Consider the following 7664-nt stretch of genomic DNA (forward strand, 5'->3'; position numbering starts at 1 on the left):
TTTGACCTCTGTCATTGCCAACAAAGGGTATATAACAAAGTATTGAGAAACTTTTTGTTATTGACCAAATACTTATTTTCCACCATAATTTGCAAATACATTCATAAAAATCCTACAATGTGATTTTTCTTCTTCTCATTTTGTCTGGAAGTGTACCGATTTATGAAACTTACAGGCCTCATCTTTTTTAAGTGGGAGAACTTGCACAATTGGTGGCTGACTAAATACTTTTTTTGCCCACTGTATGTGAAAGGTTCATTATGACTGACTGTGTTGTTCTGTATTCCAGGTGACTTCTTGCCCCACTGTATGTGAAAGGTTCATTATGACCGACTGTGTTCTGTATTCCAGGTGACTTCTTGCCCCACTGTATGTGAAAGGTTCATGACCGACTGTGTTGTTCTGTATTCCAGGTGACTTCTTGAAGACGTTGGAGGACCCGGACCTGAACGTGCGGCGGGTTGCCTTGTAACCTTCAACTCCAGCCCATAATAAGCCCTCTCTCATCAGAGACCTACTGGATACGGTCCTGCCACACCTTTACAACGAGACCAAAGTCCGCAAGGAACTCATCAGAGAGGTACGGGACGAACCAAGCTTGATGTTCCTCTCCTTTTCTGCTTCAGCATTCACACCTTCTATCGTTCTTCATCTACTCTTCCCTTGTTTTCTGTTATCTCTAGGTTGACATGGATTTCATTGGTGCTTCACTTCCTTCCTTCCTGCCTTCCTTCCTCCCTTCCTTCCTTCCTTCCTTCCTTCCTTCCTTCCTTCCTGCCTTCCTCCCTTTCTTCCTGCCTTCCTTCCTGCCTTCCTTCCTGCCTTCCTTCCTTCCTGCCTTCCTTCCTGCCTTCCTCCCTTTCTTCCTGCCTTCCTTCCTGCCTTCCTTCCTTCCTGCCTTCCTTCCTGCTTTCCTTCCTTCCTTCCTGCCTTCCTCCCTTTCTTCCTGCCTTCCTCCCTTTCTTCCTGCCTTCCTTCCTTCCTGCCTTCCTTCCTTCCTTCCTGCCTTCCTTCCTGCTTTCCTTCCTGCCTTCCTTTCTTCCTGCCTTCCTTCCTTCCTTCCTGCTTTCCTTCCTGCCTTCCTTCCTGCTTTCCTTCCTTCCTACCTTTCTTCCTGCCTTCCTTCCTTCCTACTTTTGTCTGTTATCCTTCCTTTCGTGTTTTGTTGTTTTAAGTTTTATTGACAAAGGATTTACTTGCAATTCTTGTCCTCTGTCGTCGTTCTACCTTTTAGTTGAGTTACTTTAGATAAGAGGGTCTTCTCCCCCCAGGTTGAGTTACTTTAGATAAGAGGGTCTTCTCCCCCCAGGTTGAGTTACTTTAGATAAGAGGGTCTTCTCCCCCCAGGTCGAGTTACTTTAGATAAGAGGGTCTTCTCCCCCCAGGTCGAGTTACTTTAGATAAGAGGGTCTTCTCCCCAGGTCGGAAGTTACTTTAGATAAGAGGGTCTTCTCCCCCAGGTCGGTTACTTTAGATAAGAGGGTCTTCTCCCCCAGGTCGAGTTACTTTAGATAAGGGGTCTTCTCCCCCCAGGTCGAGTACTTTAGATAAGAGGGTCTTCCCCCCAGGTCGAGTTACTTTAGATAAGAGGGTCTTCTCCCCCAGGTCGAGTTACTTTAGATAAGAGGGTCTTCTCCCCCCAGGTCGAGTTACTTTAGATAAGAGGGTCTTCTCCCCCCAGGTCGAGTTACTTTAGATAAGAGGGTCTTCTCCCCCCAGGTCGAGTTACTTTAGATAAGAGGGTCTTCTCCCCCCAGGTCGAGTTACTTTAGATAAGAGGGTCTTCTCCCCAGGTCGAGTTACTTTAGATAAGAGGGTCTTCTCCCCCAGGTCGAGTTACTTTAGATAAGAGGGTCTTCTCCCCCAGGTTGAGTTACTTAGATAAGAGGGTCTTCTCCCCAGGTTGAGTTACTTTAGATAAGAGGGTCTTCTCCCCAGGTCGAGTTACTTTAGATAAGAGGGTCTTCTCCCCAGGTGAAGTTACTTTAGATAAGAGGGTCTTCTCCCCCCAGGTCGAGTTACTTTAGATAAGAGGGTCTTCTCCCCCAGGTCGAGTTACTTTAGATAAGAGGGTCTTCTCCCCAGGTTGAGTTACTTTAGATAAGAGGGTCTTCTCCCCAGGTTGAGTTACTTTAGATAAGAGGTCTTCTCCCCCAGGTTGAGTTACTTTAGATAAGAGGGTCTTCTCCCCAGGTTGAGTTACTTTAGATAAGAGGGTCTTCTCCCCCCAGGTTGAGTTACTTTAGAGGGTCTTCTCCCCCAGGTTGAGATTGGGACCCTTTAAACACACAGTGGACGATGGTCTTCTTAATGACCTGTCTTCTCCCCCAGGTTGAGATGGGACCTTCTAAACACACAGTGGACGATGGTCTTCTTAATGACCTGTCTTCTCCCCAGGTTGAGATGGGACCCTTTAAACACACAGTGGACGATGGTCTGGACATAAGGAAGGCAGCGTTTGAGTGCATGTACACACTCCTGGACAGCTGTCTAGACAGACTAGACATCTTTGAGTTCCTCAACCACGTAGAAGACGGACTCAAGGACCATTACGACATCAAGGTATCCTGAACAGCTTCCTGACAGGACTTCAACACTAGCCTGCCTGGAGAGGTAGTCTGTATGTAGATCAGACGACAGGAGAGAGAGGTAGTCTGTATGTAGATCAGACGACAGGAGAGAGAGGTAGTCTGTATGTAGATCAGACGACAGGAGAGAGAGGTAGTCTGTATGTAGATCAGACGACAGGAGAGAGAGGTAGTCTGTATGTAGATCAGACGACAGGAGAGAGAGGTAGTCTGTATGTAGATCAGACGACAGGAGAGAGAGGTAGTCTGTATGTAGATCAGACGACAGGAGAGAGAGTAGTCTGTATGTAGATCAGACGACAGGAGAGAGAGGTAGTCTGTATGTAGATCAGACGACAGGAGAGAGAGGTAGTCTGTATGTAGATCAGGACGACAGGAGAGAGAGGTAGTCTGTATGTAGATCAGACGACAGATAGTCTGTATGTAGATCAGACGACAGGAGAGAGAGAGGTAGTCTGTATGTAGATCCAGACGACAGGAGAGAGAGGTAGTCTGTATGTAGATCAGACGACAGGAGAGAGGGAGAGGTCTGTCTGATTTAAAAAGGCAGGATGTATAATGCATCACAGGGCCTGTATTGAGGAGTGTTGGTTTATGGGGATGTTGTTTATCAGATGCTGACGTTCTGATGCTGGCTAGACTTCCACTCTGTGTCCCAGTGCTGTGCTACAGAGGCTGGACAGACTGGTTGAGCCGCTACGCGCCACCTGCACCACCAAGGTGAGACCAGACACACGGTCCCTGGTATAGGACCATTCAGAGACCAGACACACTGTCCCTGGTATAGTACCATTCACAGAGACCAGACACTGTCCCTGGTATAGTACCATTCACAGAGACCAGACACTGTCCCTGGTATAGTACCATTCACAGAGACCAGACCCAACACTGTCCCTGGTATAGTACCATTCACAGAGACCAGACCCAACACTGTCCCTGGTATAGTACCATTCACAGAGACCAGACCCAACACTGTCCCTGGTATAGTACCATTCACAGAGACCCAACACTGTCCCTGGTATAGGACCATTCACAGAGACCCGACACTGTCCCTGGTATAGGACCATTCACAGAGACCAGACCCAACACTGTCCCTGGTATAGTACCATTCACAGAGACCCAACACTGTCCCTGGTATAGTACCATTCAGAGACCAGACCCAACACTGTCCCTGGTATAGTACCATTCACAGAGACCAGACCCAACACTGTCCCTGGTATAGTACCATTCACAGAGACCAGACACTGTCCCTGGTATAGTACCATTCACAGAGACCAGACACTGTCCCTGGTATAGTACCATTCACAGAGACCAGACCCAACACTGTCCCTGGTATAGTACCATTCACAGAGACCAGACACACTGTCCCTGGTATAGTACCATTCACAGAGACCAGACCCAACACTGTCCCTGGTATAGTACCATTCACAGAGACCAGACACTGTCCCTGGTATAGTACCATTCACAGAGACCAGACACTGTCCCTGGTATAGTACCATTCACAGAGACCAGACACTGTCCCTGGTATAGTACCATTCACAGAGACCAGACACTGTCCCTGGTATAGTACCATTCACAGAGACCAGACCCAACACTGTCCCTGGTATAGTACCATTCACAGAGACCAGACCCAACACTGTCCCTGGTATAGTACCATTCACAGAGACCAGACACTGTCCCTGGTATAGTACCATTCACAGAGACCAGACCCAACACTGTCCCTGGTATAGTACCATTCACAGAGACCAGACCCAACACTGTCCCTGGTATAGTACCATTCACAGAGACCAGACCCAACACTGTCCCTGGTATAGGACCATTCACAGAGACCAGACACTGTCCCTGGTATAGGACCATTCACAGAGACCAGACACTGTCCCTGGTATAGGACCATTCACAGAGACCAGACACTGTCCCTGGTATAGGACCATTCACAGAGACCAGACCCAACACTGTCCCTGGTATAGGACCATTCACAGAGACCAGACCCAACACTGTCCCTGGTATAGTACCATTCACAGAGACCAGACCCAACACTGTCCCTGGTATAGTACCATTCACAGAGACCAGACCCAACACTGTCCCTGGTATAGTACCATTCACAGAGACCAGACACTGTCCCTGGTATAGTACCATTCACAGAGACCCAACACTGTCCCTGGTATAGTACCATTCACAGAGACCAGACCCAACACTGTCCCTGGTATAGTACCATTCACAGAGACCAGACCCAACACTGTCCCTGGTATAGTACCATTCACAGAGACCAGACCCAACACTGTCCCTGGTATAGTACCATTCACAGAGACCAGACCCAACACTGTCCCTGGTATAGTACCATTCACAGAGACCAGACACTGTCCCTGGTATAGTACCATTCACAGAGACCAGACCCAACACTGTCCCTGGTATAGTACCATTCACAGAGACCAGACCCAACACTGTCCCTGGTATAGTACCATTCACAGAGACCAGACCAACACTGTCCCTGGTACCATTCACAGAGACCCAACACTGTCCCTGGTATAGTACCATTCACAGAGACCAGACACTGTCCCTGGTATAGTACCATTCACAGAGACCCCTGGTAGACACTGTCCCTGGTATAGTACCATTCACAGAGACCAGACACTGTCCCTGGTATAGTACCATTCACAGAGACCAGACACTGTCCCTGGTATAGTACCATTCACAGAGACCAGACACTGTCCCTGGTATAGTACCATTCACAGAGACCAGACACACTGTCCCTGGTATAGTACCATTCACAGAGACCAGACACTGTCCCTGGTATAGTACCATTCACAGAGACCAGACACTGTCCCTGGTATAGTACCATTCACAGAGACCAGACACTGTCCCTGGTATAGTACCATTCACAGAGACTAGACCCAACACTGTCCCTGGTATAGTACCATTCACAGAGACCAGACACACTGTCCCTGGTATAGTACCATTCACAGAGACCAGACACACTGTCCCTGGTATAGTACCATTCACAGAGACCAGACCCAACACTGTCCCTGGTATAGTACCATTCACAGAGACCAGACACTGTCCCTGGTATAGTACCATTCACAGAGACCAGACCCAACACTGTCCCTGGTATAGTACCATTCACAGAGACCAGACACTGTCCCTGGTATAGGACCATTCACAGAGACCAGACACTGTCCCTGGTATAGTACCATTCACAGAGACCAGACCCAACACTGTCCCTGGTATAGTACCATTCACAGAGACCCAACACTGTCCCTGGTATAGTACCATTCACAGAGACCCAACACTGTCCCTGGTATAGTACCATTCACAGAGACCCAACACTGTCCCTGGTATAGTACCATTCACAGAGACCAGACACTGTCCCTGGTATAGTACCATTCACAGAGACCAGACCCAACACTGTCCCTGGTATAGTACCATTCACAGAGACCCAACACTGTCCCTGGTATAGTACCATTCACAGAGACCCAACACTGTCCCTGGTATAGTACCATTCACAGAGACCAGACACTGTCCCTGGTATAGTACCATTCACAGAGACCCAACACTGTCCCTGGTATAGTACCATTCACAGAGACCCAACACTGTCCCTGGTATAGTACCATTCACAGAGACCCAACACTGTCCCTGGTATAGTACCATTCACAGAGACTCAACACTGTCCCTGGTATAGTACCATTCACAGAGACCCAACACTGTCCCTGGTATAGTACCATTCACAGAGACCCAACACTGTCCCTGGTATAGTACCATTCACAGAGACCCAACACTGTCCCTGGTATAGTACCATTCACAGAGACCAGACACTGTCCCTGGTATAGTACCATTCACAGAGACCAGACCCACTGTCCCTGGTATAGTACCATTCACAGAGACCAGACACTGTCCCTGGTATAGTACCATTCACAGAGACCAGACACTGTCCCTGGTATAGTTCCATTCACAGAGACCAGACACTGTCCCTGGTATAGTACCATTCACAGAGACCAGACCCAACACTGTCCCTGGTATAGTACCATTCACAGAGACCAGACACAACACTGTCCCTGGTATAGTACCATTCACAGAGACCAGACACACTGTCCCTGGTATAGTACCATTCACAGAGACCCAACACTGTCCCTGGTATAGTACCATTCACAGAGACCCAACACTGTCCCTGGTATAGTACCATTCACAGAGACCCAACACTGTCCCTGGTATAGTACCATTCACAGAGACCCAACACTGTCCCTGGTATAGTACCATTCACAGAGACCCAACACTGTCCCTGGTATAGTACCATTCACAGAGACCAGACCCTGTCCCTGGTATAGTACCATTCACAGAGACCAGACCCAACACTGTCCCTGGTATAGTACCATTCACAGAGACCAGACACTGTCCCTGGTATAGTACCATTCACAGAGACCAGACACTGTCCCTGGTATAGTACCATTCACAGAGACCAGACACTGTCCCTGGTATAGTACCATTCACAGAGACCAGACACTGTCCCTGGTATAGTACCATTCACAGAGACCAGACACTGTCCCTGGTATAGTACCATTCACAGAGACCAGACACTGTCCCTGGTATAGTACCATTCACAGAGACCAGACACTGTCCCTGGTATAGTACCATTCACAGAGACCAGACACTGTCCCTGGTATAGTACCATTCACAGAGACCAGACACTGTCCCTGGTATAGTACCATTCACAGAGACCAGACACTGTCCCTGGTATAGTACCATTCACAGAGACCAGACACTGTCCCTGGTATAGTACCATTCACAGAGACCAGACACTGTCCCTGGTATAGTACCATTCACAGAGACCAGACACTGTCCCTGGTATAGTACCATTCACAGAGACCAGACACTGTCCCTGGTATAGTACCATTCACAGAGACCAGACCCGACACTGTCCCTGGTATAGTACCATTCACAGAGACCAGACCCGACACTGTCCCTGGTATAGTACCATTCACAGAGACCAGACCCGACACTGTCCCTGGTATAGTACCATTCACAGACCAGACCCGACACTGTCCCTGGTATAGTACCATTCACAGACCAGACCCAACACTGTCC

The 7664-nt window shown here is 48.6% G+C and overlaps 1 long non-coding RNA gene across 1 annotated transcript in view; it reads left to right on the forward strand.

Moving 5' to 3' along the window:
* Positions 1-450: 450 nt before the first annotated feature.
* Positions 451-7664, forward strand: part of LOC124029002 — a 12263-nt gene continuing 5049 nt past the window's right edge. Inside the window, exons 1-3 of the long non-coding RNA XR_006837698.1 lie at positions 451-580; positions 2398-2562; positions 3203-3308. This is a non-coding gene — a long non-coding RNA (uncharacterized LOC124029002). The remainder of the gene's footprint in view (positions 581-2397; positions 2563-3202; positions 3309-7664) is intronic.

This window comes from Oncorhynchus gorbuscha, unplaced genomic scaffold, assembly GCF_021184085.1.
Source record: "Oncorhynchus gorbuscha isolate QuinsamMale2020 ecotype Even-year unplaced genomic scaffold, OgorEven_v1.0 Un_scaffold_5228, whole genome shotgun sequence".
NCBI classification, from domain to species: domain Eukaryota; kingdom Metazoa; phylum Chordata; class Actinopteri; order Salmoniformes; family Salmonidae; genus Oncorhynchus; species Oncorhynchus gorbuscha.